Genomic DNA, 22,518 nt, shown 5'->3' with positions numbered 1-22,518 from the left:
TAGATCTTTAATCCATTTTGAGTTTATTTTTGTGTATGGTGTTAGAAAGTGGTCCAGTTTCATTCTTTTACAAGTGGTTGACCAGATTTCCCAGCACCACTTGTTAAAGAGATTGTCTTTAATCCATTGTATATTCTTGCCTCCTTTGTCGAAGATAAGGTGTCCATATGTGCGTGGATTTATCTCTGGGCTTTCTATTTTATTCCATTGATCAATATTTCTGTCTTTGTGCCAGTACCATACTGTCTTGATAACTGTGGCTTTGTAGTAGAGCCTGAAGTCAGGTAGGTTGATTCCTCCAGTTCCATTCTTCTTTCTCAAGGTCGCTTTGGCTATTCGAGGTTTTTTGTATTTCCATACAAATTGTGAAATTATTTGTTCTAGCTCTGTGAAGAATACTGTTGGTAGCTTGATAGGGATTGCGTTGAATCTATAAATTGCTTTGGGTAGTATACTCATTTTCACTATATTGATTCTTCCAATCCATGAACATGGTATATTTCTCCATCTATTAGTGTCCTCTTTGATTTCTTTCACCAGTGTTTTATAGTTTTCTATATATAGGTCTTTAGTTTCTTTAGGTAGATATATTCCTAAGTATTTTATTCTTTCCGTTGCAATGGTGAATGGAATTGTTTCCTTAATTTCTCTTTCTGTTTTCTCATTATTAGTGTATAGGAATGCAAGGGATTTCTGTGTGTTGATTTTATATCCTGCAACTTTACTGTAGTCATTGATTATTTCTAGTAATTTTCTGGTGGACTCTTTAGGGTTTTCTATGTAGAGGATCATGTCATCTGCAAATAGTGAGAGTTTTACTTCTTCTTTTCCAATTTGGATTCCTTTTATTTCTTTTTCTGCTCTGATTGCTGTGGCCAAAACTTCCAAAACTATGTTGAATAGTAATGGTGAAAGTGGGCACCCTTGTCTTGTTCCTGACTTTAGAGGAAATGCTTTCAATTTTTCACCATTGAGGATAATGTTTGCAGTGGGTTTGTCATTTTAAGCGTAACTCATGAATTTTAGACCTTTTTCCAGACACATATTATTGTTCCTATGTTATATCCCATAACTTGCTTAAAGTATTTGGCTCTCTTCGATGTGGAATATATCCAACTTGGAACCAAAAATATGAGAGTTATGTGAGATTTCAATAGTACTTTCAAAAAGTAATACACCATTTTCATCAGCAGTATTCTGCCTTCTCTCAAATATAAATATAAAAACTACATCCAACATTTTAAAAAGAGGCAAGTGTGTTTGAAACATTATATAGTTGTTAAGTGTTGAAATAGCTATATTATTTCTTGCTATCTTAGAAAACAAAGGACAGTAAGTCTACAAGGATAAACAACAATTTAGAGGGGTGGGCAAGGGTCAACTCAGGAAAAAAATTGTGTTAGTTTTTTGTCTGCCCCACATTTCTCCTTTTTGGAAATCACCCTCTTGTCTGTCACATGATTCTGGTAAATTTGTCAATTTAGGAGCTACTTCCCTGCCCCAAAGTTTGCATGCGACTAAACAGGGATAACCAGAACTTCTGTTCAGTGATTGAGATGAAAATTGGGCAGGGCAGGGGGTTGGGGGGAGGAGGAAGAGGCTGTCTCTTCCAAGAGGTTGAGATTAAAAGGCATGTAACAGTACAAATGTTGCGATCCATTTTTTTCACTATGTAAAGAGAGCTTGGCTGAAGATGAAATCAACAGAGAGGGACACAGAAATAGAGTGACAAACAAATAGACTGACCACAGGACCTCATTTAAGTACTTGGATAAAGCTATTCCTAAAGCATGAAAAGAATAACAGAAATTACATAATAAGGTAAAATGGTTGATTTCATTAATATTCAGCTATTTTGGAAACAAACCTATTTGCAGAATACAGCTGTAAACCTAAATTTTGTAACACCACACATCAATAGTCCTTGTATCTTTTTTTGTATGCCATATTCATTGGAATTAAATTTATGTACTTTACCTAGTAGCTCAGCTTGTAAAGAATCCATCTGCAATGCAGGAGACCCCATTCAATCAGGGGTCGATCAGGAGTCAGAAAGATCCCCTGGAGAAGGGAGAGGTTACCCACCCCAGTATTCTCATCTGGAGAATTCCATGGACAGAGGAGCTTGGCAGGCTACAGTTCATGGGGTTGCAAAGTCGGACATAACAAAGCAACTTTCACTTTCACCTTATAAAAGCTTACAGTTCTGTTTTGTTAGCATCAGGATACTTATAACATGGTGTTGGTGCAGTGATTTGGATATTTTAAAATATTGTGCCCATATTTTGGAAAATTGAATAACGAATGTGACAATATTAGTGGGTTTTCCATGGAATTCTCCAGGCAAGAATACTGGAGTGGGTGCTAAGCATGCATGCTAAATCACTTCAGTTGTGTTCCACTCTTTGCAACACTATAGACTGTAGCCTGCCAGGCTCCTCTGTCCTTGGGATTCTCCTGGGAAGAATACTGGAGTGGGTTGTCATGCCCTCCTTCAGAGAAAATTTCCTAACTCAGGGATTGAACCCATGTCTCTTACGTCTCTTGCATTGGCAGATAGGTTATTTAGCACTAGCACCACCTGGGAAACCCACTGGAATGCGGTAGCCATCCCCTTCTCCAGGGGATCTTCCCAACCCAGGGATCAAACATGCTTCTCCTGCATTGCAGGCAGATTCTTTACCATCTGAGCCACCAGAGAAGTTTATCAGTGGGTTTAGATAACTCTAAAGTTTGAAAACAGAACCTCTTTGCAAGTTGGTTGTTAAATTTTTTAGACTTCAACTTTCACATATATTTCCTAGATGCTTTATGAGGAAAAATTAAGGGTGGTGTTAAGACAATGAATATAATCCTAATAAGATTATATATCAGATCAGATCAGATCACTCGCTCAGTCGTGTCCGACTCTTTGCGACCCCATGAATCGCAGCACACCAGGCCTCCCTGTCCATCACCAACTCCCAGAGTTCACTGAGACTCAACGTCCATCGAGTCAGTGATGCCATCCAGCCATCTCATCCTCTGTCGTCCCCTTCTCCTTCTGCCCCCAATCCCTCCCAGGATCTTTTCCAATGAATCAACTCTTTGCATGAGGTGGCATTACAAAAAAAGGAGACACATTAAATTTTTTTTTCTAACAGCTACTATACCCTGTTATATGTATATGTATATATATATATACATATATATATATATATATATATGTATATGTATATATGGAGAAGGAAATGGCAACCCACTCCAGTATTCTTGCCTGGAGAATCCCATGGACAGAGGAGCCTGGAGGGCTACAGTCCACAGGGTTGCAAAGAGTCGGACACGACTGAGTGACTTCACTCACTCATACTCTGCTATGAATATCTTGATACTAAAATAAGTTTCATTTACTCACTAAAAAACAAAAAGAAGTCAAATTTGATAACATATTGGAGTAGCTGAGAACAACAAAATAAAACAAAAACCTCCACTATGAGATAAATAAAAATCTACATATTGAAATGGACTGAATTTGTATAAAGAATGAATTACATTATATTGAAGCAAACCAGTGACTACTTGGTTCATATCAATAATTGTAAAATCAGTACAGAATTGAAATGAGAGAATAAGCAAATATTAATAAATTAAGCAATAATGAAATGAGTAATAATTTAATTTAAAATGTATTTAAAATGACTAACAATGTCTGTATAACCTTTTAGCTAAAAATTTTAAAGTTTTTAAAATATATATGTTAATTAATTAAAATTATAAGGTACTTTATTCAACAAAAATAGTCCACTGGTAAAAACCAATAATTCTATACAACAAAGCTTACAGGTCATTGGTATCTCAAATCATGGCAATAAATTATGTGGATATTTCTAACATAAAGCATGTATCTGTAACCAGTGTTTCCATGGGAATTTAAATTTATATCAATACAAAAGCTAAATTATTTTAACAAAAATGATCTTTAAAGAAAAATAATCCACACAACTCCTATAAATGACTGTCATCCATTATGTATTGGTAATATTATTTAATATTAATTTATATAATCTTTCCAGGAACCACCTGTTATATGAAGCTATATAATTAAAACTTTTAATTAAAACTTTGGTGTTGAATTGAATCATTATAATTTCAAAATATATTAGAAATAGTAACACATAAACATATGACCTAAAATGAAACTACTTCTTTTAGAATCATAGAACCTTGAGAATATCTTAGATATCTAACTTAACCTCTTTTTTTCATAGTGAATAGACAGATGTCCAGAGAAATTTATTTAGGCAATTAAGTAATGAAAAGACCAGCAGTAGAACTTTGGTCTCCTAACTAGTTTAGATGTTAAAATAAGGATTTCTGTATCTAGATGGTCAGTGTTTTATGGGGTATTGTGATCTATGACACATTTATTATACCCAGAGCAAAATCTATACACTATCACTTTCTATTCAAAATATCTAAAGTTGGCAGTTCTTCCTCCAACACAAAGATAGCTTCTAACAAACAGATCCGCCCCTTCCCCTCATCCTCATAGGTAAAACAACTAAAAACTCTGGACAAAATTAAAAGTTTGACCACCTAAAGTTTCTAAAGGAAAAAGTAGACAGATTTAAGAGGGAAACCAATAGTTGGAGGCAATAATCTTCAAAAGATTAATTTTCTGTATTTGAGACTTCACTCTGAGGTCATACACAGAGGTAGCACAGTGAAAAGTAGTTAAAATTCTGAGAAAAAAGTCTGTCATTTTTCCGTGCAGAGGAACAAAGGGAAGGAGACAAGGCAAGAAGAGTTTCCAGAAAGAGAATATCAAAAAGGAGAGAGCCAGATAGGGCAAATCCAAAGTTCTGTGTATAAGTTCAGTTCAGTCGCTCAGCCATATCCGACTCTTTGTGACCCCATGAACTGCAGCACGCCAGGCCTCCCTGTCCATCACCAACTCCCGGAGTCCACCCAAACCCATGTCCACTGAGTTGGTGATGCCACTGTTTCCCCATCTATTTGCCATGAAGTGATGGGACCGGATGCCATGATCTTAGTTTTCTGAATGTTGAGCTTTAAGCCAACTTTTTCACTTTTCTCTTTCACTTTCATCAAGAGGCTCTTTTAGCTCTTCACTTTCTGCCATAAGGGTGGTGTCATCTGCATATCTGAGGTTATTAATATTTCTCCCGGCAATCTTGATTCCAGCTTGTGCTTCTTTCAGCCCAGCGTTTCTCATGATGTACTCTGCATATAAGTTAAATAAGCAGGGTGACAGTATACAGCCTTGACGTACTCCTTTTCCTATTTGGAACCAGTCTGTTGTTCCATGTCCAGTTCTAACTGTTGCTTCCTGACCTGCATATAGGTTTCTCAAGAAGCAAGTTAGGCGGTTTGGTATTCCCATCTCCTTCAGAATTTTCTACAGTTTATTGTGATCCACACAGTCAAAGGCTTTGGCATAGTCAATAAAGCCGAAATAGATGTTTTTCTGGAACTCTCTTGTTTTTTCAATGATCCAGCAGATGTTTGCAATTTGATCTCTGGTTCCTCTGCCTTTTCTAAAACCAGCTTGAACAACTCGAAGTTCAAGCTGAAGCCTGGCTTGGAGAATTTTGAGCATTACTTTACTAGCGTGTGAGATGAGTGCAATTGTGTGGTAGTTTGAGCATTCTTTGGCATTGCCTTTCTTTGGGATTGGAATGCAAACTGACCTTTTCCAGTCCTGTGGCCACTGCTGAGTTTTCCAAATTTGCTGACATATTGAGTGCAGCACTTTCACAGCATCATTAAACTCTGCCTAAATCTCTGGCTGTTCCTAGAACCACAGAATGAACTCAGCTGATTGAAGGAGTATAAACTGAGACAGACCTGAGATGCAACCCAGCCCAGACAAGGCAGAGGTTGCCGTCTGAGTCTATCGAAACAGACTCTCTGCTAAAACAAAAACATCTTGACTATTCAAAGAAATATAACCAAATACATAAACAACACATTTTCCAGGATACAATCTAAAATTTTAGATGTATGAAGACCCAAGATATGAAACTTAATATCCAGGGAAAAGATAATCCACAGAGGCCAATTATTAATATAAAATGGTCAATACATTATAATAATCAACAAGGGTTTTAAAGTGGCAGCTAAAACCAAGCTCAGTTATATAAATGAAAATGTGCTTACAGTGAATAAAATGATAGGAAAGTTATCAGAAAATTATTAAAAAAAATAAACAAGTGGGAATTTTAAAGCTAAAAATTACAATATCTGAAATTTTAAAAATTTATACAATAGATTAAATAGCTATATGAAGATAACAGTAAAATAATTCAGTTACCTTGAAGACAGATCAGTTAAAAAATACTTAATTTGAAGAATAGAGGGAAAAAGGTTGAAACAAAGTATAAAGGGCCTCACGTACTTGTAGTACAGTATCACAAGAGTGTTGGAGTTTCAGACGAAAAAAGAAAGACAAAAAGAAGAAAAAAATATGAAGAAGTAATAAGTAAAGCCTTTCCAATTTTGCTTAAAGACAGATTTACTATATAAGCACCTCAGTGAATCTGAAACAGGGTAAATATGAATAAAATCAAGCCTAGAGCTATCATCCAACCAGTCCATTCTGAAGGAGATCAGCCCTGGGATTTCTTTGGAGGGAATGATGCTGAAGCTGAAACTCCAGTACTTTGGCCACCTCATGCAAAGAGTTGATTCATTGGAGAAGACTCTGATGATGGGAGGGATTAGGGGCAGGAAGAGAAGGGGACGACAGAGGATGAGATGGCTGGATGGCATCACTGACTTGATGGACGTGAGTCTGATTGAACTCCGGGAGTTGGTGACGGACAGGGAGGCCTGGCGTGCTGCGATTCATGGGGTCGCAAAGAGTCGGACACGACTGAGCGACTGAACTGAACTGAACTGAGAGCTATCATAGTCAAACTGCTGAAGATCATTATCAAAATACCCCAAACAGTATTTGATCACACAAAGTTTTTAATAATGTTTGCTGATTTTAAAAATAATGCTGAAAATATAAATCTGGAAACTTTCATTGTCTTGAGTTTTATTATGTACTTATGAACAATTTTAGGTATGGATAGGAAATGTTATTGAATAAACTATGCCAATAGAATTGCTATGAAAGACTAAAGAGAAAATTTTAGTTGTGGGTTTACTAAAAGTAACATAATTTATTAAAATATAAAATCAAGAGTGAAAAGAAATTCATAAAATATTATTTTAATAGTGTTTAGGAACATGGACATTGTATTTTAGAATTCTGAATATAGCCAAATAATTTATATTACTTATTACATCTTTTAAGCAAATGTATTAAACATAGACTCTTGAACCATGAGGTTTTGGCACCTTCTTTTGTGTCCCTGGATATGTTCCAGTATCTCCTAGTTTACAGTCTATGGGAACTTGTAGAATTTGTGTCTACTGTTGTGTGAAAATTGGGTAAATTTTAAGTGTGTTGAATTGGTTCACAGAGTTTTTCAGGTCTACTGTATTCTTTGAACACAACTGAAGCAACTAAGCAGCAGCAACATTATCCTCATACTTCTCTGGGTATTCATCTATTAATCGTTGAAAGTTTGATAATGAAACTCCAACTAAAAATCTTGATTTATCCACTTAAAAAAATAATGTATTATATATTGGAACTATATGTAACCTCATTCTGTATTTTCCAAGTCTCCTGTATGTGTTATTGTATAATTTAATTTAAAAAAATAAAAATAAAAAAATCTATTAAAACTTAAAAATAAATTTTTAAAAATGATTTAATTTAAAAACTTAAAATTTGAATTTAAAAAAAGAAAAATTTAAAAAAATTTAAAAAGTGAAAAAACAAATCTACACGAATGTTCAAAAGCGGAGTGTTAAATAATGATAATTCACTCCATGGAATACTACGTTGCAATTTAAAATGACGTTTATATGGACTTTAGTTTATATAGTATGAATACATAATAGTAATCTTACAGTAAATCCCAAGAAAATATCCTAAATGTATTTTTTATACTTTTGATGGCTTTTTTGTGGTAATGTTTTTCTATATTTTTAAAATTATCTTGAACAACCATGAATTTTCCTCTTAAAAGAGAAATATGTTCTTCAGCTTGTTTATGTAATTATTTTAAATTTTACTTAGTCTGCAGTCCATGGGGTCGCTAAGAGTCGGGACATGACTGAGCGACTTCACTTATCACTTTCATGCATTGGAAAAGGAAATGGCAACCCACTCCAGTGTTCTTGCCTGGAGAATCCCAGGGACTCGGGAGACTGGTGGGCTGCCGTCTATGGGGTCGCACAGAGTCGGACATGACTGAAGTGACTTAGCAGCAACCTTTTTTCTATTGTTGTTGTATTGATTGCTTGCTGTATTTTATTTCTATCTTATTCTATGCTACATTAAAAATGCTCCATTTACTCTTTTCCTTTGCAGTTATATGATATATAGTTGTATTTAACTTTCTGAACAGTGAATAAGATTTTTAGAAACAAAATAAATAAGATCTGTTATTTATCAATTGAAAAAATAGATAAGCGGGTGAAGATTTGAGAATATTATAGATATGTAAGTAATTTTTAAATTTCTTAACTCTAACAGAAAAGAGTTTCAGACCAACAGCATGATCCAGTGCAGAATTACTGGGATGAGATTGAGAAGATCTGGGTTCTAGCACTGGTTCTAGCCTTGAATATTACCTTAAGCTCATTTGAGTCTCAGTTTTCTCGTCCATAAGATATGCGTATCACATACTAACGATTAAGAGAGTGAACACATGTGTCAGACTGGTTTGCATTTTGGCTCTATCATGTATAAGCTATGTGATCTTTAACTAGCTAACCACTTTATATTTCCTTAGGTTTCTGTATTTCCTTGTGTACAAAATGCAGAGATATCTTCTTCTGTGAATTAAATGAAATAATACATGAAAAATGCACATGCGAGTACCCAATAAGTGCTAGCGATTAGCAGTTTTTAAAAAATGACCCTACAATAAAAGGTACAAATGAAAGTACTAATTAAGAGGATAATAAATGCAATACCCTTTGTGTATATCAGAACTCTGAGGCAGGAAAATACTAAGGGTATGCCTAAAAAAACCTGACCTGCCTCCTGAGAAACCTCTATGCAGGTCAGGAAGCAACAGTTAGAACTGGACATGGAACAATAGACTGGTTCCAAATAGGAAAAGGAGTACGTCAAGGCTGTATATTGTCACCCTGCTTATTTAATTTCCATGCAGAGTACATCATGAGAAACGCTGGGCTGGAGGAGGCACAGGCTGGAATCAAGATTGCCGGGAGAAATATCAATAACCTCAGATATGCAGATGACACCACCCTTATGGCAGAAAGTGAAGAGGAACTAAAGAGCCTCTTGATGAAAGTGAATGAGGAGAGTAAAAAAGCTGGCTTAAAGCTCAACATTCAGGAAACTAAGATCATGGCATCTGGTCCCATCACTTCGTGGGAAATAGATGGGGAAACAGTGGAAACAGTGTCAGACTTTATTTTGGGGGGCTTCAAAATCACAGCAAATGGTGACTGCAGCCATGAAATTAAAAGACGCATGCTCTTTGGAAGCAAAGTTATGACCAACCTAGACAGCATATTAAAAAGCAGAGACATTACTTTGTCAACAGAGGTCTATCTAGTCAAGGCTATGGTTTTTCCAATGGTCATGTATAGATGTGAGAGTTGGACTATAAAGAAAGCTGAGTGCCGAAGAATTGATGCTTTTGAACTGTGGTGTTGGAGAAGACTCTTGAGAGTCCCTTGGACTGCAAGGAGATTCAACCAGTCCATCCTAAAGGAGATCAGTCCTGGTTGTTCATTGGAAGGACTGATGTTGAAGCTGAAACTCCAATACTTTGGCCACCTGATGCAAAGAGCTGACTCATCTGAAAAGACCCTGATGCTGGGACAAATTGAGAGCAGGAGGAGAAGTGGACGACAGAGGATAAGATGGTTGGATGGCATCACCAACTCAAGGGATATGGGTTTGGGTGGACTCTGGGAGTTGGTGATGGACAGGGAGGCCTGGTGTGCTGCGGTTCATGGAGTCACAAAGAGTCAGACATGACTGAGCAACTGAACTGAACTGAACTGAACTGAAGAAAGCAGAATAAGTCAGTAATGGAAGCAGATACAATATCAAATTAGATTTTGTTTCATGTATAGGTCACAATTCACAAAAGTAAAATTTAACACATTAAAAAATCAGTTCATATTTTTGTCTATTTTTTATTTTAAAATACTTAATAGTCAAATAACTAATCAAGTGCTTCTACCTGAAAATTTTTTTCTCTACAAACACTGTGTTATAAATAAAAGTAAGCTATACTTGCTCAGCTTTCCACCCCTCAAAAATGTGCTATTTTCTTCCTGTGTCAATGATAACACTTTCAACATCAGAAAAAGTGCAGTGGCAGAACCAAATGATGTAATGATTAACATAAACCTTTGAGTGTCTAAGTGCACTACCACACATGGTGGACAAATATCACTGCAATTGTAATTTAAAGCAGAGGATTAACAGCTTGATGAATTTTTGAACAAGCTCATCGGTGAAGGATATATTCATAACTGCTGAAACTGTCTAGAGAGCCTGGAACTATGGCTCTCTTTCTGAACAAACCATTGCCAACTTTTAGAAATGGCATTTCAACAGTTTTGGCAATAATTACTGCTTAGAGATGGGGAGTTTCTCCTCCCAGGAATTTATTGGACTAGTGTCCCCAGGGCTTAAATTTCCCTCTCTATGTATTGGGATATAGAGACAATGATTTGCATGTCTCATATCTAAAACCTATAAAATGCATATTAAAATGTGTATTTTCTCTAAATTTAATATACTTTACTCAGATACTTCACATATTTTACTAGGTCCCTTACTTCCTTTCCCTGAACGTGTTTTAAATACTACTTGCTGAAAACAAAAGCAATTACAATGCTAGGGAGTTAGGCAAGTAATTAGGTGGTATTTTTAAGACTAAATTTTATTTTTAAATATTCTTAAATGTCTTGTCATATGAACACACCCTGTTTTAAAGTTCATAGTCATTGTTCCTTCCTTTAAATTCTTTATTTCTTGCATGTCTTTGGAAGCTAAAATTGCATTAAATCACAAAGAAATCTGAGGTAACTAAACAGTGTCAAGGAGTTTTTTCCATCTGTTTCACTGTCCTACAGGGAATATTCCCAGGCTTAGAGGTATAATAAATGGTCCAAGATATCTTCAGCACTTAAACAGTGTTGTCTATATTTGCACTTAGAAGATATTACTAAATTTTTATACCAAAGAAAGAAATGCTTTCTATTAAACATTTAAAATTTTCATCCTTTTAATATAATAGTCCAGCTGTATTGAAAAAAAAAAGAAGAAGACCTGCCCAACACCATAAACAAATAACAGCAAAAGAATGGATGAATTAAAAAAAAATAATAATGGTGACTGTGGAAAAAGTGAAGTAGAAAATAATTACTGTGTAAAAAGCATGAGATTTGGAGCGCCCTGAATTGGTCTTAAAACTGAGTATAAAACCAAGTATAGCTCAGAAAGTAAAACTGAGCACTTATTGCCTCATTTCTGACCTGGGAATAATGCCACTGTGCAACTGTGACAATTAAATGGCATTAAACTTGCAAAGCACATAGCAAAAGTACCTGAGAAATAGTAATTACTCAAATATAGCTCACTCCTGCCAATGCACTAAGTCTGCCTTCTGTAGCTAGTACATTGATATTTATGATATTATGATTTATGATACTTCAACCTGGAGTGCTCCATCTGGAAGGACTTAATGTTGTAAGAGGGTTCAGGGAAGTAAAAAGGATGCAAAAATATTAGAAAACGGAACTATCTACAGGTAAAAAAGTTTTCGAAGTAAGCTGCTGAATTTAGTCACTCAAACATGTCCAACTCTTTGCAACCCCATGGACTGTAGCCTGCTAAGCTCCTCTTGTCTGTGGGGATTCTCCAGGCAAGAATACTTTAGTGGGTTGCCATGCCCTCCTCCAGGGGATTTCCCTGACCCAAGAATTGAACCAGGGTCTCCTGCATTGCAGGCAGATTCTTTACCAGCTGAGCTATCAGGGAAGACTGAATTAAGACTTCATACTAAGGAAGGATTAGAGCTAAGGATTTATTCAATCATCAGATAGCTTTCAAAAAGCATATTCTTTGAAAGCTTTTGTATTAGCTGTTAGGAACCTCCAGGATCTCTGAGCATTCCTTTTCTCTAACTGTAGATTGAAGACAGTAGTGAGAAGAGCTAATCCTTCACTCACCATCAATCCATTTGATCCAAATATAAGCTATGTTATCAAGAGTTCTGGAGTTCTACCACTAAGGCTTTCATTGTATGATAAAGGATCACAGTTCAAATAAGCTGGCAACAGACAAATTCTCCTCAAAAATGAAGTATGGGTATGCGCTATAAAGCAGTAGACTCTGGGGCTGTAATCAAAAAGAATGAACTGAGCACAGAGATCTCTCATATTTGAAAATATGTAACAATAACAGTAAAAAGAATAAAAGCCATTAGACTTCATTATTGCTGCTACCCAACGAGAGGAATAAAAATATATACTTAGGATTTTGCATTTTGACTCACATTCCCATAGCTCATTTCTTACCTCTTCCTAATTTTTATTTTGTTCTTAAGTGTTCCTTTCCATTGCCAGATTTTCATCAATATTTAGGAACTACTACAACTATTTCAATTCTCCTTAAACAGTAATGGAAAAACCCCAAATTGGCCTGATATACTAAAAACCTAAAAATTGATCTAGCAATTACTATTGCTGAAAACAATGTTTCTTAATCCCATAGTAGCCATTCTAAGGTTTGCTATGCATCCTTTAATGTTTTTTAAAACATGTATTATGTGCATATATTTTTAATGTACCCATAGTATATTATGGGCTTTCCTGGTGGCTCAGCTGGTAGAGAATCTGCCTGAGTGTCAGAGACCTGGGTTCGATCCCTGGGTCGGGAATATCCCCTGAAGAAGGAAATGGCAACCCACTCCAGTACTCTTGCCTGGGAAATCCCATGGACAGAGGAGCCTGGTAGGCTACAGTCCACAGGGTTGCAAAGAGTCAGACCCGACTGAGAGACTTCCCTTTCACAGAGTATTATGTAACAGGCGTTTATCTACTCATCCCACCTCCTAGGACCATTAATACTTATTCATATTGCTGAATGTAACCTGGTCTATTGCTTCTAATTGTGGCATGGCATGCTCTGTAGTAATGGTTCTCAAAATGCAGTCTTCAGATCCCATGGGGTCCCCAAGAGACCTTTTCAGAGGGTCTGTGAAGTCAAAATTATTTTCATAATAGTAGTAAGACGTTATGTCCATTTTCACTGTTTGCATTTGCACTAATGATTTGAAAGCAAAAGTGGATAAAACTACTAGCACTGCGGTAAATATCAAAAGAGTAAAAGATATCCCCATTTGAATGCAGAGTTCCAAAGAATAGCAAGGAGAGATACGAAAACCTTCCTCAGTGGTCAATGCAAAGAAATAGAGGAAAACAATAGTGTGGGAAAGACTAGAAATCTATTCAAGAAAATTAGAGGTACCAAGGGAACATTTCATGCAAAGATGGGCACAATAAAGGACACAAATGGTATGGACCTAACAGAAGCAGAAGATATTAAGAAGAGGTGGCAAGAATACACAGAAGAACTATGCAAAAAAGATCTTCACGACCCAGATAATCACGATGGTATGATCACTCACCTAGAGCTAGACATCCTGGAATGTGAAGTCAAGTGGGTGTTAGGGAGCATCACTATGAACAAAGCTAGTTGAGGTGATGGAATTCCAGCTGAGTTACTTCAAATTCTAAAAGATAATGCTGTGAAAGTGTTGCACTCAATTTGTATGCCAGAAAATTTGGAAAATTCAACAGTGGACACAGGACTGGAAAAGGTCAGTTTTCATTCCAATCCCAAAGAAAGGAAATGCCAAAGAAAGCTCAAACTTATACACAATTGCACTCATCTCACACGCTAGTAAAATAATGCTCAAAATTCTCCAAGGCAGGCTGCAACAGTATATGAACTGTGAACTTCCAGATGCTGGATTTAGAAAAGGCAGAGGAACCAGAGATCCAATTGCCAACATCTGCTGGATCATCAAAAAAGCAAGAGAGGTCCAGAAAAACATCTGTTTTATTGACTATGCCAAAGACTTTAACTGTGTGGATCACAACAAAGTGTGGAAAATTCTTCAAGAGATGGGAATACCAGACCACTGACCTGCCTCTTGAGAAATCTGTATGCAGGTCAAGAAGAAACAGTTAGAACTGGACAAGGAACAACAGATGCTTCCAAATCAGGAAAGGAGTACGTCAAGGCTGTATATTGTCAGCCTGCTAATTTAACTTATATGCCAAGTACATCACGAGAAATGCTGGACTGGATGAAGCACAAGGTGGTATCAAGATTGCTGGGAGAAATATCAATAACCTGAGATATGCAGACGACACCACACTTACGGCAGAAAGTGAAGAGGAACTAAAGAGCCTCTTATGAAAGTGAAAGAGGAGAGTGAAAAAGTTGGCTTAAAACTCAACATTCAGAAAACAAAGATCATGACATCTGCTCCCATCACTTCATGGCAAATAGATGGAGAGACAATGGAATCAGTGAGAGACTTTATTTTTGGGGGCTCCAAAATCCTGCAGATGATGACTGAAGCCATGAAATTAAAAGATCTTGCTCCTTGGAAGAAAGGCTATGACCAACCTAGACAGCATATTAAAAATCAGAGACATTACTTTGCCAAAGGTCTATCTAGTTAAAGCTATGGTTTTTCCAGTATTCATGTATGGATTTGAGAGTTGGACTATAAAGAAAGCTGAGCGCTGAAGAATTGATGCTTTTGAACTGTGGTGGAGAAGACTCTTGAGAGTCCCTTGGACAGCAAGGAGATCCAACCAGTCAATCCTAAGGAAATCAATCCTGAATATTCATTGAAAGAACTGATGCTGAAGCTGAAACTCCAATACTTTGGCTACCTGATGTGAAGAACTGACTCAATTGAAAAGACTCTGATGCTGGGAAAGATTGAAGGTGGGACGAAGGGGACAACAGAGGATGAGATGGTTGGATGGCATCACCAACTCATTGGACATGAGTTTGAGTAGGCTCTGGGAGTTGGTGATGGACAGGGAAGCCCAGCGTGCTGCAGTCCATGGGGTCACAAAGAGTCAGACACAACTGAGCAACTGAACTGAGCACCAAAATATACTAGTACTCATCTTATTTGTCACTGCCATACATTTGCAGTTAAAAACAAAACAGAAACCATTTCACTTAATGCCTGTGAAAATGAAAGTGAAAGTGAAGTCGCTCAGTTGTGTCTAACAATTTGCGACCCCATGGACTTAGCCCACCAGGCTCCTCCATTCATTGAATTTTCCAGGCAAGAGTACTGGAGTGGATTTCCATTTCCTTCTCCAGGGGATCTTCCTGACCCAGGGATTGAACCCGGGTCTCCCGCATTGCAGGCAGACGCTTTTACCATCTGAGCCACCACACACTAAACCCTAATGCCTGTAATGAAGTAACAATTATTAATTGTATCACAGTTCAACTGGAGTGTATGTCTTCTTTATTCTGTGGGACCACATGGGAAGTATACAAGAAGTCCTATGGCTGCATATCCATGTGTAACATTGCCTCAACCAGTGATATGAGCTGAATAAGTTTCTTTTTTACAAGGACTACCATTTTACTTGGACAAATGACAAAGTATGGTTATTCAGACAAAAGTATTTAGCAGACACTGTCTCAAAAAAGAACAAAGGTAGCTCATTACTTCGAGGAAAACAATGGTCGTTATTTTTGTTGTCAGTGATAAAATTTAAGCTTTGAAGCAAAATTTAGAATCTTGGAAAACTGGTATCAGCCAACAGCGTTGTGACACATGGAAGGCACTTCTTGAGATTAGTGGCAATAGTACAGAAAGGTGATTATGGAACGATGTGCCAGCATTTTGAACATCTGCATAACTCAGTGAACCAGTGTTTTCCAAGTGACCATTGCATGATGATACACCGATTTGAATGCAGAGTTCCAAAGAATAGCAAGGAGAGGTAAGAAAGCCTTCCTCAGCGACCAATACAAAGAAATAGAGGAAAACAATAGAATGGGAAAGACTAGAGATTTCTTCAAGAAAATTAGAGATACCAAGGGAACATTTCATGCAAAGATGGGCTCGATAAAGGACAGAAATGGTAGGGACCTAACAGAAGCAGAAGATATTAAGAAGAGGTGGCAAGAATACACAGGACTATACATAAAAGATTTTCACGACACAGATAATCATGATGGTGTGATCACTCACCTAGAGCCAGACATCTTGGAATGTGATGTCAAGTGGGCCTTAGGAAGCATCACTACAAACAAAGCTAGTGGAGGTGATGGAATTCCAGTTGAGCTATTTCAAATTGTGAAAGATGATGCTGTGAAAGTGCTGCACTCAATATGCCAGCAAATTTGGAAAACTCAGCAGTGGCCACAGGACTGGAAAAGGTCCATTTTCATTCCAATCCCAAATAAAGACAATGCCAAACAATGCTCAAACTACTGCACAATTGCCCTCATCTCACACGCTAGTAAAGTAATGCTCAAAATTCTCCAAGCCAGGCTTTAGCAATACATTAACCATGAACTTCCATAGGTTCAAGCTGGTTTCAGAAAAGGCAGAGGAACCAGAGATCAAATTGCCAACATCCACTGGATCATCGAAAAAGCAAGGAAGTTCCAGAAAAACATCTATTTCTGCTTTATTGACTATGCCAAAGCCTTTGACTGTGTGGATCACAATACACTGGAAAATTCTGAAGGAGATGGGAATACCAGACCACCTGACCTGCCTCTTGAGAAACCTGTATGCAGGTCAGGAAGCAACAGTTAGAACTGGACATGGAACAATAGACTGGTTCGAAATAGGAAAAGGAGTATGTGAAGGCTTATATTGTCACCCTGCTTGTTTAACTTATATGCAGAGTACATCATGAGAAACACTAGGCTGGAAGAAGCACAAGCTGGAATCAAGATTTCCAGGAGAATATAAATAACCTCAGATATGCAGATGACACAACCCTTATAGCAGAAAGTGAAGAAGAACTAAACAGTCTCTTGATGAAAGAGGAGAGTGAAAAAGTTGGCTTAAAGCTCAACATTCAGGAAACTAAGATCATGGCATCCGGTCCCATCACTTCATGGCAAATAGATGGGGAAACAGTGGAAACAGTGTCAGACTTTATTTTTTGGGGGCTCCAAAATCACTGCAGATGGTGACTGCAGCCATGAAATTAAAAGACACTTACTCCTTGGAAGGAAAGTTATGACCAACCTAGACAGCATATTAAAAAGCAGAGACACTACTTTGTCAACAAAGGTCCATCTAGTCAAGGCCATGGTTTTTCCAGTGGTCATGTATGGATGTGAGAGTTGGACTATAAAGAAGGCTGAGCGCCGAAGAATTGATGCTTTTGAACTGTGGTGTTGGAGAAGACTCTTGAGAGTCCCTGGGACTGCAAGGAGATTCAACCAGTCCATTCTAAAGGAGATCAGTCCTGGTTGTTCATTGGAAGGACTGTGTTGAAGCTGAAACTCCAATACTTTGGCCACCTGATGCGGAGAGCTGACTCATTTGAAAAGACCCTGATGCTGGGAAAAATTGAGGGCAGGAGGAGAGGGGGATGACAGACGATGAGATGGTTGGATGGCATCACCGACTCAATGGTTATAGGTTTGGGTGAACTCCGGGAGTTGGTGATGGACAGGGAGGCCTGGCATACTGTGGTTCATAGGGTCGCAAAGAGTCGGAGACGACTCAGTGACTGAACTGAACTGATACTACACATGTATAAAAGATCTATTTAAAGTACAATATAAAACAATTGATTTTAATATACTACAGATAATTCACTGATTTGGCTTGCAACTCATTTTATTTACTTACTTCCATATTTTAAGTTATGTAAATTACACATAACTTAAAATCTATCATCTTAACCATTTTAAGAGGTAAGTTTCATGGTATAAAATGCAGTTGTAATGTTTTGCAGTGAATTAAATATATGCAAAATATGACTTGCTGAATGAGGAGACACAGGTACACAGGGGAAGTAAAAACCCCAGGGTCCTTTGGTGGAAGGCATGGTTTCAACACACTCACACAAAGGAGGTGAGGTCACAAGATTTTTTATTTGCAAATCCCAGAAATGAGGGCAGAGTGCAGGCAGCTGGGGGGAGGGGAATCCTCTGACCCCCATCATGAGGAGCAGGAGACAGACAGCAAGCACCATTCCTGTAAGGTGGCTATGGTGAAGGTCACTTTTGATGGACCAACTCTTAGTGGTTACATTAAAAGTTGTCCAGGGGAAAGCAAACCAGGAACTCGTGAGAATTTTAATCTCAGGTCTTTTCTAACTATCCACACTTTGGATGTGAGCAGAATTATCATACTGTTAAATGCCTAGGCAATGACTCAAAATACTGTAGCTGTTTTCTCACCAAAACCAACCATCTATTTCCAGAACGCTTATTATCTTGTAAAACTGCAACCCAAAACCCATTAAACAATAACTACCTATTCCCTCCTACTTCAGTCCTTGGCAACCACCATTCTACTTTGTTTCCATGATTTTGTTAAAAATTGAAATACAGTTGATGTACAGTATTAGTTTCAAGTGTACTACATAATGATTTAACATCTGCATACATTATGAAATGATCACAATGATAAATCTAGTGACCATGTATCCCCATACAAAGTTATTACAATACTATTGACCATATTCCTCATGCTGTATACCACATCCCCATGACTTATTTATTATGTAACTGAAGGTTTGCATCTCCTAATCCCCTTTACCTATTTCACCCACTTCCTTACCCCTCTCTCTTTTGGCAACCACTTGTTTTCTGTATCTATGTGTCCATTTTTATTTTGTTTTGGTTTTTAGATTGGATGCAGAATCATATGTGAGTGAAAGTTCAATTTTTTTTTCTAATTTATTTTACTAGCTAATGTACTATATACCCACACAAGCTACCACAAATGGCAAGATTTTATTTTTTATGGACTGAGTAATATTCTATTCCATACAATGGAATATTATATGTCTATATAATATTCTTGGAGAAGGAAATGGCAACCCACTCCAGTGTTCTCACCTGGAGAATTCCATGGACGGAGAAGCCTGGTAGGCTGCAGTCCATGGGGTCGCACAGAGTCGGACACGACTGAAGCGACTTAGCAGCATATAATATTCTATATTTATAGATATACCACATCTTATTTATCTATTCATCTATTTATAGGAACTTAGGTTGCTCCTATATCTTGGTTATTGTAAATTATGCTGCAATGAACACTGCAGTGCATATATCTTTTTGAATTACAGGGTTTTCATTTTCTCCAGATACATACCCAGGAGTGAAATTGCCAAGTTGGGTGGTAGTTGTATTTTTAATTTTTTGAGGTCTCTCCATACTGTTTATAGTGGCTGCACCAATTTACATTCCCACCAACAGTGCATGAGGGTTTCCTATTCTCCACATTCTAGCCAACATTTGTTATCTGTGCTCTTTTTGTCTGCCATTCTGACAGGTGTGAGATGGTATCTCGTCATGGTTTTGATTTTCATTTCTCTGATTAGCGGTGTTGAGCATCTTGTGTCTCTTGGCTTTTTATATGTCTTCTTTGGGAAATGATTATTCAGGTCCTCCACCCATTTTTAAAATCAGATCTCTTTTTTGGATGTTGAATTTTATGAGTTCTTTGTATGTTTTGGATATTAACTCCTTATCAGATTACAAGTATCTTCTTGCTTTTAGAAGGATGACTTTTCATTATGTTGATAGTTTTCCTCATCGTGCAAAAGCTTTTTAGTTTGACGTCTCATTTACTTTTGCTTTTGTTTGCAGAGACATATTCAAAAAATAATATTGCTAAGACTGATGTCAAAGAGTGTACTGCCTATGTTTTAAGAATTCTATCATTTCGGGTCTTATGAATACAATAGTCTTTAATCTATTTTGTTTTTGTGTATAGTGTGAGGACTTATCTGGGGGCTCAGATGGTAAAGTGTCTGCCTCCAAGGCGGGAGACCCAGGTTCAATCCCTGGGTCAGGAAGACCTCCTGGAGAAGGAAATGGCAACCCACTCCAGGATTCTTACCTGGAAAATCCCATGGATGGAGGAGCATGGTAGGCTACAGTCCATGGGGTTGCAAAGAGCTGGACTCGACTTAGCGACTTCACTTTCACAGTGTGAGGAAGTAGTTTGATCCTTTTGCACGTAGCTGTCCAGTCTTTCTAATACCATTTATTAAAGAGATGGTCTTTTCCCTGTTGTATATTCTTGCCTCCTTTGTTGTAGATTGACCATGTTAAGCGTGGGTTTGTTTGGGGGCTCCAAATTCTATTCCAATAATCTATGTGTCTGTTTTTGTGGCAGTATCATAGTTTTTTGATTACTGTAACTTCATATAATAATATAGTTTGCAATAATCAGGACTCTCTGATTTTGACAAAACTATTTCATAATTAGAAATACTTTCGAGTAGAACCATACAGTATTTGTCTTTTTGCAACTTGTTTCAACTTAGCATAATGTCCTTCATGATCATTCATGTTGAAGGAAACGTGTCAGAATTTCCTCCTTTTTGAGGCTGAATAATATTCCATCAATGGACACTTGGGTTACTTCCATGTTTCAGTTCTTGTGAATATCCATTAATAATTTTATTTTTAATAAGGCAGCTTTGAGGTATAATTGACTTAAATTGTATACATCTATATAATCAGTTTTGAAGTATACATAGTCATGAAAATTTCACCAAAATCAAATAGTAAACATATCCATCATCTCAAAAATGATGATGTAATCCTTTGTAATCCTTTCCATCCATTCTTCTTGATCCTCCCTCCTCAAGCAGTTACTGACCTGCTTTCTGCCACAATCAGCAGTTTTACTAGTGTTGGTCTCTCAGTCGTGTCTTTGTGACTGTATGGACTGTAGCACCCCAGGCTCCCGTCCATAGAATTTTCCAGGCAAGAATCCTGGAGTAAATAGCTATTCACTTCTTCCAGGGGATTCTTCTGACTCAGGGATCAAACACAAGTCTCCTGCATTGCAGGCAAATTCTTCACCGTCTTGAGGCACCAGGGAAACCCCTTTTCTAGTTTCATATAAATCATAAAATTGTTTTCTCAATGGTTTTTTGATCAGTTTAAATTGCTATCAGCAACATATGAGAGTTCTAATCTCTCCAGATGTTACTAGTACTTGACATAGTCTTTTTAAACATTCTGATATGTATATGGTAGTATCTCACTGTAGTTTCAATTTTCATTTCCTAATGCTCTTTTCATGTGCTTACATGCTCTGTATATATTGATGAATTCTGTGTTCAAATCTTTGTTCTCTCCTCTTTCTTATTGTTTCCTGTTTTAAGGTTGAGTTTTAAGAGTAATTTATATATTCTGGATAGGGCTTCCCTGGTGGCTCAGTGGTAAAGAATATGCCTGCCAATGCAGGAGATCCAGGTTCAATCCCTGGGTCAGATCCCCTGGAGAAGTAAATGGCAATCCCCATTCCAGCATTCTTGCTGGGAAATCCCACCGTCAGTCATGGGATCATAGAATCAGACACAACTTGGCGACTTAACAGCAACAGCAGCAGCTGGATACTTGAAGCTGTTCTGTAACTCATTCATGCTTTTATTCCCCCTCCTCCATTCTGAGTAGTTCCTGTTAACATGTTGTTTACTAATCTTTTCTTGGGCAATGCCTAATGCGTCATTCATCCCATCTAGTGTATTTTTCAACTTGGAAATTACAGTTTTCACCTCTGTAAGTTTGATTTTGGCCTTAAAATCCTACATGTTTCTAAATCTTCTGAGTACGTTAAGTTTTACCTAATACCCTTACCTGCTAATTCTAAAATCTGTTTAAGACCTAGGTTGGTTTCACTCGATTATTCTTTCTTATGGATCATGTTTTTTGTTTCTTTGCATGTCTACTGATCTTTAATTGATGACATCCATTGTTAATTTCACCTCATAATGTTGAGTATTTTTTTGATTTTAATAAACACTTTTGAGCTTTGTTCTGGGACAGTTACTTGAGAATGGTTTGATCCTTTTGAATCTCACATTTAATTTATTGAGTGGAGCCACAGCAGTACAGTTTGGGGGTAATTATTCCCTATTAGAATCAAGGGCTACCCATTCAACTGTGGTTGCTGACAATAGGCAGTTACCAGACCCACACGAATCCTCTAATCCTTTCAAATGCCTCTTTCTCCAGTCTGCTTCCTCATATACTTTGCTGATCAGGACTGTTTAATTCTCAAAGCGACCATCTATAGGTATCTGGAGTTCTGTGTTGTCTCCTGGCTGGTCCTCTGCCTCATGAAATCTTAGTCTTCCTAAGACACTTAGCTCCCTTTCCTTAACTCAGGGAGCCTACCTGGCTCTTCCTCTGTT

This window comes from Bos taurus, chromosome 11, assembly GCF_002263795.3.
Source record: "Bos taurus isolate L1 Dominette 01449 registration number 42190680 breed Hereford chromosome 11, ARS-UCD2.0, whole genome shotgun sequence".
Taxonomy (NCBI): Eukaryota; Metazoa; Chordata; class Mammalia; order Artiodactyla; family Bovidae; genus Bos; species Bos taurus.
Note: the sequence above shows the minus strand (reverse complement) of the source record.